The following is a 10,627-nucleotide window of genomic DNA, read 5'->3' as shown; positions in this document are numbered from 1 at the left end:
TAATGCCTTACAAATGCCTATTCTTGATGAGTCATTACAGCATCACAGTCTAGATCGTGATGATCAAGAGATGCCATTGCCTCCTTATGCAGGCCTTGCTCTTGATGAGCAGCCCAATGAAGATAGCTTTGATGAAAGGGATCTTGACACCAACGTTCATGAATTGATGTCACGACCTGTTAGATCTCGTAGAGTGCCTGCATGGTTGAATGACTATTATTTGGGCAACCATGATCATGGCTTATTTGTAGATGATGCTGAACCTCTCACTGTCAATGAAGCATTAAGATCTGAGCATGCTACTAAATGGGCTACTGCAATGCAAGAAGAGATGAGCTCTATTCAGCTAAATGACACTTGGGCTCTTGTTCCACTCCCTGCAGGCAAGAATGTAGTGCAATGCAAGTGGATATTCAAGCTCAAAACAGGAGAAAAAGGTGAGATCGTCCGATACAAGGCACGACTTGTTGCTAAGGGGTTTAGCCAGCGTGAAGGGGTGGATTATTCTGAAACCTAGGCACCAGTTGCTCGACTTACATTTGTCAGAATTCTACTAGCTTTAGCAGTTTCACATGGTTGGATTGTTCATCACATGGATGTCACTACAGCCTTTTTACATGGAGAGTTGAATGAAGACGTATATATGCAGCAACCTCAAGGCTTTGTTGTGACGGGTAAGGAGAATTTAGTTTGCAAATTGAAAAAGGCAATTTATGGGTTGAAACAGTCTTCTCGTACTTGGTATAAAAAGATTGACAGTTGGTTTTTGCAAGAAGGATTTACCAGGTGTTCTAGTGACCCAAGTGTCTATTTCAAATGTGCTGCTGAAAGTGTCATTGTAGTTGCTGTGTATGTTGATGATTTACTGATAGCCAGTTCAGATCTTGGTTTGTCAGAAAATACCAAAACGACACTTCAACATAATTTTCGCATGAAGGACTTGGGGAATGCACACACTTTTTTGGGTATTCAAATAGAGTGGTCTGCAGATAGAAGTGAAGTACATCTTCATCAAGAGAAATATTTGACTAATTTGTTGGACAAATGGGGATATTCAGAGTGCAAAGCTGTATCTACACCTATGGAAAGTTTGCCAAAAGACATTGACAATGCTTTGTCAGACAATACATTCCCTTACAAGCACATATTGGGCACGCTAATGTATGCCATTTGAGTACTCGCCCAGATCTTGCCTTCAGTGTTTGCTATTTGAGTAGGATGGCAATTTCTCCATGCACTGAGGTATGTCAAAGGTACTCTGAATGCACACATTGTATACAGCAAACAAGAGGTCTCTCTCCAAGGTTTTTGTGATGCAGATTGGGCAGGGGACCCGGTTTCTCGCAAGTCTACTTCAGGATATATTTATGTGCTAAGTGGTGGACCTGTTAGTTGGTCTTCAAGGCGCCAAGAATGTGTGGCTCTCTCTAGCACAGAGGCAGAATATATTGCACTAAGTCATGCTGCTAAAGAAGCCATTTGGCTCAAAAGGTTCATTCATGAGATCTGTCCCATGATAGCAGAAGTTATTTTACCGCATGTTGACAATCAAGGAGCCATATGCCTGGCAGGAGATGGTACCTATCATAAGCGCACTAAACATATTGAAGTCAGGTTTCATTTCATTCGACAGGCTGTCCTTGAAGGCTGGATAAAACTTCAGTATTGCAATACCCTACCGAACAAATGGTTGCTGATATCTTCACTAAACCATTGGGACGGAATCGTCATCACATCTTGTGTGGATGGATGGGCTGTCCATTAGGTGGAAGTCTTGAATAAATCAGCTTCTGGGTTGTATAAGGACTGTCTGTTGGGTGGAAGTGTTGTAGTGTTGTAGTGCAACAGATAGCCAAAGTTTAGGTAAGCTTGAGTTCACATATTTTAGAAGTTTAGGAGTTTACATATTTTTGAGCTGTCTGTTGGGTGGAAGTGTTGAATAAAGGAGTTCAATAGACAGCCGAATTGTAGTTGAGAATTCATTCCATCTGTGTTGGGTGTTAGGTAGAGTCGATAAGCTCAAGGATCCTCGGAGATTTAGGATCTAGATTCTCTGTTTGGTGGAGGTGCCATAATGCTCCAAGTTGTATAAAGGGACCAGGGGCCTTTCTCAGTATTGCGCTGCATATTTCTGAGTATAGTATTTGCCTTTTGCTCTGCTCTGTTGCGTTCTGTTCTGTTTTCATTTCAGCTCGTACGCTCCCTGCTCATATGCCACAGCCGCAACACTCCTCCATGTTCATCCACGAAGCCTTCGTATATAGACGAGACCTAAGTAGAAGGACGCCTTGAGCACAGACCTCGTTGTGACATGGCCCCAAACGAAAGCTAGCATCAAATTCTAGAGAGCCATTGCAAGGAGTAGAATTTACATAGGCAGCTATGCGAGCTGACATGCAATTAGATCAGGCAAAGATGCCGTGTAGCTTACAATTCTAGCTGTTCTCTTCTCGCTATTTTGCAGCTCCAGAGATTATGCAAGACTTCGGAGGGATGAGACAGGCAGCCTAAGAATTTCAGGAAAGCATGACTGCTTTCGACGATCATAGATGAGATTGCGCAAGACTTCGGAGGGATGAGATAGGTAGCCTAGGAATTTCAGGAAAGCATGACTGCTTTCAACGATCATAGATTAGTTTTCTGCAGGCAGAGGTGAGCGCGATGGGGATCGATTTGCCTGGAAAGGTACCTCCGCATCCATGGCAGGCCGGTGGCGTCCCACTGTCTTGCAGCATTCCTAAATTCATTCCTCTCCAATTGCTTGAGAGAAGCTCCACCCCCCCATCCGCACAGTTTAGTGAGATCGATCGATCCGCCTGCCTAAAGATTGAATGGAGCACGGGTTGGGGAAGCTTCAAATCATAAACAGCAGCAGCAGAGCTTCACCTGCTTCGGACCTTCCAATGCTAATGATTTCCTCCCTTCGTCACCTCTTTCCATTCCCAAATTCTGGCTTTTTCAAATTTGCACCACTCCAATCCCTTGCCTCGCTGCGCTTCTTCTGTTTCTCCACCCCTGCTTCCTTTTGGAACCTCGACTGCACCTTGCATCGCAAACGCATCATGTGGCAGCTGTTTCCCTTCGCTTGTCTTGCCAAATTACCTTGTAGGAGAACCGCACTTGCATAATTCCATTCAGGACAGCAGGTCCCGGCGACAATGCGTGGTGTTATCATTTTGTGATCGTAAGGGGCAGGAATAAAAGCGTTGGACGTAGTTGGCTCGGCGGCCGAAAGATTGAATGGAGCATGGGTTGGGGAAGTTTAGATGACAATGCTGGAGCTGTAGCAGAGAAGCAAGAACAGAGACCCGCAGCCTTAGATAGCTTGCGCCTGCATCCTTAAAGTCGCTCTGATATGTCAACGAAACTGTATTTTGAAACACTCATGGCAATTTAGATTTCTACATAGCATCAGATCCCCTCCTATCTATGCATTCTCCACCCACGTACATTTTCTTTAGTTTCAAACTAATGACAGGTTTAGAACCATCATCAGCATTGTGAGACTCTGCGTGCTCTGCTGCCTTGCATCTAACACGAGTGCTATTGTAATTGCAATGTTCTTGTCACATGGGTCGATTGCAATGTTTCCACATCATGAAATAAAGCTAGGAAACATATGCCCCTTTAAATATGTCTCACTCCATTGCAGGCACTCATGCATTCCCTGTGATCAATTCGAAGTTGAATTGAAATCGCTTTCCAATCAATGGAGACAAATGCCAACCATAATAATCTTCATGTATCAACAAGAATATTCTTTGAAAAAAGACACATTATGCAATATGCAGAATACATTATGTGACTCACAAAACAAAAGATACATGATCATATGCAACAACAAATTCCATATCATGCAAATGTACAAAATACATTAGGCAATTTCCAAGATCCCAAGGAACGGCACATTCCTTGGTCTTATAATTTTTGGAGAGAAATTGTGCCAACTCTCCCTCCACATGGACGTGTAGTAACACGAACATGTGGTTATACATATTATAAAATTTGTAGCCAGATGATCATGCTTTTACATGATCATATGATTACATATACTACCAACTTGCTATCTACTTCATAAAACAAAAATGATCATGCTTTCACATGATCATATAGTTATATACACTGCCAACTTTATATCCACATCAATGTATGGTTGTATGCCAGATTTGAACAATGCTACATGATTATATATATCAATTAAAACAATATTTTTTTCATGCATTTTCAACTATGTTCTAGTTTTTGTTTACTTTCACATGTCATCCTAATTCAAGTGTTTACATTTGTATTGTAGAGTGGAGACGTGACTTATCATCAAGTGGTGAGCAATTGATACAAGCAGTCAACTACAAGCACATCTAAAGACCAGGTACTTTTCTGATATATTTGGTATCATTCACAAAAATAAAACGAACATTTATAGAAAAAAGAAGATATGCTTATCACATTAGTATTCAAAATAAGAAAAGGCGATTACAACCCAGTATTCCATCATGGCCATTCATGGATACACATTTAGAAGAATGGCAAACTATGTGCTTTAAATTTATAACAAAAATAAAATATTACTGTGGTGGAGTAGAATTTGCTACTAATTCGTTCTCGAAGTTACAACCGATACCATCTATACTAGATTTTGAGGTCGTTCCATACGATCTATCAAATACTTTTCTCAGTGTATATATTGAGAACAAGAATGATATTTCTCAAGGAAACAAAACAAGAATGATTTGTGAGGCTTGCATAAAGTGTTCTTTTAGAAAACTATACTCAGTTCCATATGATCCTGACTACATACAAAATATGCTAACTGTAGACATATTTCAAATGCAAAGTTGTTGTCAGTCATTGATGTATCTTTGAATATTTCTAAAGCAATTACATCATTGGCAACAGGAATGTTGCAAAGAAGATCAATACTAGACAATCCTTTAATATGTTGGGATCGACAACAACGGTGCAAAAATCCAACGAGACTATTGTCAACAACTGAACAAATACTAGCTTTCAACTCAAGATCAAATCCTATTCTTAAAAAATACTTGTCAATGTATGAAAGATCCCATCCAAAACTTGGAATTAGTGTCGTTTCTTCAAAAGCTATTGTTAACATTCTAGAGAGACACTCTGTAGATTCTCCTTTCGATCTAATGCGAGTTGCACATGAGGACAATTATCTGTCATTATTAGAGCATATAGAGGTAGTGCATGCAACGCATCAATTTCAAAAACAAGATTCACATGAAGTTGGCACAGTTGTACTCCATAATTCAGAAAGAATTGTGGAACAAAAAATCTTTGCATCCATAGATGGATTATCTGATTCTCATGGATTAACAATTGAGACGGCATTATTTCCATTTTTGTACCCTTTTGGACATTGTAGCCATAATGGTAAGCTATTCTTAAATGTGTACTTACAAATGAGAATAGGATCACTATTCTCAGTATTTACACTCTACAAGCCGTACTTGCTACTAATGTACCAAATTCAATAAGCAATCATTATCGCAAACTCAACACAGACAACAATTGTACAAAGAGATATTGATCAACAAAGATGACAGAATCCAAGAATATCTGAACATGCGATATTGAAACAGGTAATTAAGTTTCAAGTACCAGGGTCAATACCCAAATCGCCTTAATGGCATCATCGAAACTTAAAAGATCTAATGGCGATGGTTGAAACATGGGGACTTCCTAACATATTTCTTACACTCACAGCAGATGAGGTATCAAACACAAGATGGTGTGAGATCGATGAGATAGAAGCAATTGCAAGACAAATCAATCAAAATTTCACATGGAGAGATTGTCCAGTTGAGTGCGCAGTACTATTTCATGTTTGACTACAAAGATTCTTGTCCAGATATGTTATATCTAACAAAGGACTACTAGGAAGAGTCAATCATTACATAGTGAGATACAAGATCCAGAATGGTGGATCAATGCATGCTCATATAATGTTGTGGATTGAAGAAAATGATATTGAAATTATATCAAATCAAATTGATGTACATATACCGTACCTGAATGACTCGAATACACTACTTGAGAATTCATAGGAAAAGAAGCTTCATGATTTAGTAAAAAGAAAGCAAATTCATACATGTCGAGTAGCATGCAATTTGATGGATTTTGATAACAACCATAGATGCAAATATGGATTTCCATTTGGTATCCATTCATAAACAAGACCGACGTTGGATCCTCTTACACATAGATGACTCTATTATTGCCCATCCCTTGAACATTGAAATGTTGTCCCATATCATGCTAGCATACTATTGTTGTGGCAAACACACATGAACATTCAAAGAATAACAAATATAGGACTATCATACTACCTCTTAAAGTATGCTATGAAAACAGAGCCAATGCGACATATGAACTTGAACATTGAGGATGCAAAGCTCCTTGGACTTGACAATCTAGACCCTTTGAAGTTGAAAATGATAGCTGCATGTATTTTATCAAAGCCAACATCACCAACATAGGAAGCACTATCATGCTTGCAAATTCCTACTATACAAAGAAGTGAGGCTGTATAACTTCATAGACTCATCTCCACCAGTTACGCCAATGATATCTTCAAGAGTATTGTGTGACAACAATGCATCCAGTAGATACGTATTGTGGTCGACCAAACATCATGGAAAACCTCACATTCTACGAATTTTGGAAGAAATATGAGATTCAAAAAGGCAAGCACAAGAGCAGTTACCATCCTGTTCATCATTTTGATGGATTTTCTATAATATGCTATTGAAGCACATACATTTTAGAAATGAAAATGAGCTCATTTCCTAGGCAAATCGCTCAAACTCATACTTCTTGGAATGCCATACATGACAACTCATACAAACAGAATATGACATTGAATCAATCATCAAACAATATTGCAGGGTGCACATGCTTATTGATGAGAATCGCCACCAACTAACAAATATGATTCTGCAAAAGAGTCCATTATGTGTATTGAATGGAAATTGTATAACATCAACAAATCTTGATGAAGAAAATAACATCAACAACAGATCTCAAATCTCAATACTTCGAATGATAGACGAGTTCAAGCAATTTGAGAAAGCGACTCTATCATCTGAGCAACAAGATGTTTATGATAAAATTACTAAATTACCAGGAGGCCTTCATGATATTTGTGGTACACCAAGATCAGGATAGACCTTCATGATCAAATACATCACTCACAAGTACATAGAACAAGGAAAATCAGTTGTTCTTACAGCTACAATAGGTGCAGTGGCACTAAGACTGAGCCGCTTAGCAACTACAGTACATCATCAGTTTGCTCTTCCAAAGAAGCATGACATGTTTCATGCATCGCTTCTTGTAACATACGAACGCTATCAAGACCTAAAATCTATGGACATCATCATTATTGATGAAATCTCGATGATTACTTGCCAAATGTTAAACATGGTTGTCAAACAATTATGCGAAACTTGTAATCAAACTCTGCTACAATCATTCGACAAAAAAAAAAAGCTCTTATTCAAGGACATGGCACAACTACCGCCTGTGTGCAAGTGCAAATTTCAAGACAACCAGTACTGTTGAAAATGCTACATCTATAACTCGGGCTTTTGGACAATTGCTAATTACTCATTTTTACAAACTTCATGCGTCATCTTGAAGATCCTGTATATGTCGATTTCCTAAATATTATTAGAATACACCAGCCTAGCATAGAAGAGATTCAATACTATTGAGGAAACTTGATCATCGATGAAACTAAGGTAGATGAATTCATTGACAACAATACAACTATACTCTGTATGCATCAAAATGACACACGCCACTACAACGAGCTCATTCTTCATAAACAATTCAATGAAAGACAAATCAAGAAAATTAAAGTGACTTCAAATGCAAAAAACATAATCAAGTTACAAGAATGGCTGAAGGACTTTGATTTTCACTCAATACAAGAAATCGCAATTGGAGCACGAATTATGATTACTGAAAATATAGATCTCTCTATTGGAGCTACAAATGGTGCGATTGCAATAGTTATTGCATTAGATAATGACAACCAAACCAACAATTTAATGAAAATCCACGCAAAGATTTTATCAACAAACAAAAAGATTACCCTTAGATGTTCTAAACACAAACGAAAAGTTCTGAACTCAATATGGTATCACAAGATAACCTTTCCAATAACTCTTGCATATGCAATAACTGGACACAAGTTTCAAGGATGCAGGCTCAATGGAAAAGTTCTTATTGTGATACAAAAATCATTTGCACCTAGACTAACATACGTAATGCTCTCTCGAGTTACAACTCGCAGACATCTACAAATTTTTTATCAAATTTTACCATCGGATTTCCTTCACATGCCATCTAAATTTTAATTATGTAAGTCTAATTGTATTATGTAGGGAAAAAATGATTCGTATCAATTGTGCAAATTCCAATATTTCATTCTCTAACATTTTACAGTTTGTGCAGATTCAGTCAGATTTGTCCGATTGTACATTATACGACGAAGAATGGCAACCGCAGATGAGGTATAATCTCATACCATCATTACAAAAGTGGGGGTCTCATTCACACAGTTGTTAATTCAATATCATATTCCTCGCTACATATAATTCTTCTTCCTTCATTCTATCTTAAATTCTTTGTTCGCACATTTTCAAACAATTTAAAAACTAAGCTCGATTGGCTCAACAAGGTCAAGAAAAATCGGCAAAAACAAGAAAGGGACAAAGTTACTTCTTGTATACAATTCAGATGCGACTCGCAAACATGGCAGGAAAAGAGCCACAAGAATACATTTACAGATGGAGCACACTACAAGTGCTAAATAATTTCATGGACGACAATCAACAAGATGTACCGTAATGGAAAGAAGAACATGGGGACAAAGACATGAGGGCTGATGGTAAATATCATGATGTTTGGCTTTACAAATTCAAATTTCCTTTCTTATTCCAAAACTCAATACAAGAATGATGCAGGACTAACAAAGCACCTTATTCAAGAAATCACAAATAAGGACGATCTTATTACTCCAATGATGTTGAGAACAGAAGCACAAGCTGTAATAGATCAACATTCAGAAGGGATTTCAAGTTACTGCCTTGAAGCTCTTCATTTTGGCGAGAACGTCAGCTTGGATGAGCTCCTCAAAATAGATCAAAAGACTAGAAGTATGATCATAACAGAGTTCAACAACATGTACCAAAGTGATCAAGAAAATAAAGGAAAGGAATTGCCGATTACAATAGAACGTGTGACTGCCCGTTATTGATCTCAATTTCACAAAACAAGCATACGGCAAAAATTTTGATTTCTTCCTGACTCCACCAAAGACTGACGTAGCACCACCGCCTACAGGTAAATCCTTCACTACAAATTTTATAAAACATGCTATCTTTATTCTCATATATTCATGAAATAACTCATAGCTCTTGAATGTCATATTACACATAGGAAAGCACAACGAAGACAAAGAAGAAGGCACAAAAGGCCCTTATTACATATTCTATATTCAATGCATTCCTACAACAAAGCGATATATCAGACAAACTAGTGACCTTCACAAATGGCTTGCACAACATAGAATTAACCCTCCTGTAAAAATGAAACTGGATGTCAACAAGTACAAAACGTTCGACAAGAATTTCAAAGCAGAAGTCCTAGGAACAACGGACAAAAAATGCAAGGCAAATACACCGGAGCAAAAATTCATAAAAGATTTCAACACAACTGACTCGGCAAGTGGCTACAACAATCTCTGTGGAAATCCATCATCTACAAAAAAAAACCATATTCCTTTAGCAGAATACACTCAGAGGGGCTATTAAAAAGATGTTATATATTTTTCTTAGCTCATCCTAAGGAGCTATAAAGAGGATATTTGCTCAAAATTTCATGATCCAACCAATGGTGAAAGGAAAAGAAAGGATATTTGAAAGTCATAAGTGCCATTTGGACATTATATATGTATATTATATAAAGGTATATTTATATCTATCTCTGTTCATCAATATTTCATATGTAGGTACATATTCCTTGAAATAATTTGGAATTTTGTGCTCTCCAAAAATGACTTGAGCCTATATATTATGACCCCTCCCACCTTTTGTCCACTCGTCGCTCTGGGGTTTTTGCTCGGAAAATGGAAACCCCCGACCTCCTTCTAACCCTTGAACCTCTTCTAAACTCTGGAACCTCTCTCTAAACCTTGGAATCTCCTTCTAACCCTTAAACTCCTCCTAAACCCTGCAACCCCCAATGAAGGCAAAAGCCTTCATTACCTCAACCATGATGATACACGTTCCTTTTACACATGCATGCACTATGTTTGCTTACCACACTTAAGCCTACGTCTCTCACCGGAATATGACTCGAGGTCCTAAGCTACAGGTATACTACAAACGACAAGCCCGATATATTTGTAGGTGACAAAAAGCCTCGGAACCCTGCATACTGAGAAAACCCTGCTCTTCCTGTGGAAGCCGTGGGAAAGAGCAAACATTTAGTGTCGTTATCGGGGGGAGACTAGCGTCTCAAGTAATGAGTAAACATACGCAGGTATGTTTAAAAAACAAACTACTTCAAACTTTCATGAACATATTACTCAAGAGCT

This window comes from Dipteris shenzhenensis, chromosome 18 (assembly GCF_047967505.1).
Source record: "Dipteris shenzhenensis isolate YYH24624 ecotype China chromosome 18, Dip_SZ_1.0, whole genome shotgun sequence".
NCBI lineage: Eukaryota > Viridiplantae > Streptophyta > Polypodiopsida > Gleicheniales > Dipteridaceae > Dipteris > Dipteris shenzhenensis.
The sequence above is the reverse complement of the archived record's forward strand: the minus strand, read 5'-3'. Positions refer to the sequence as shown.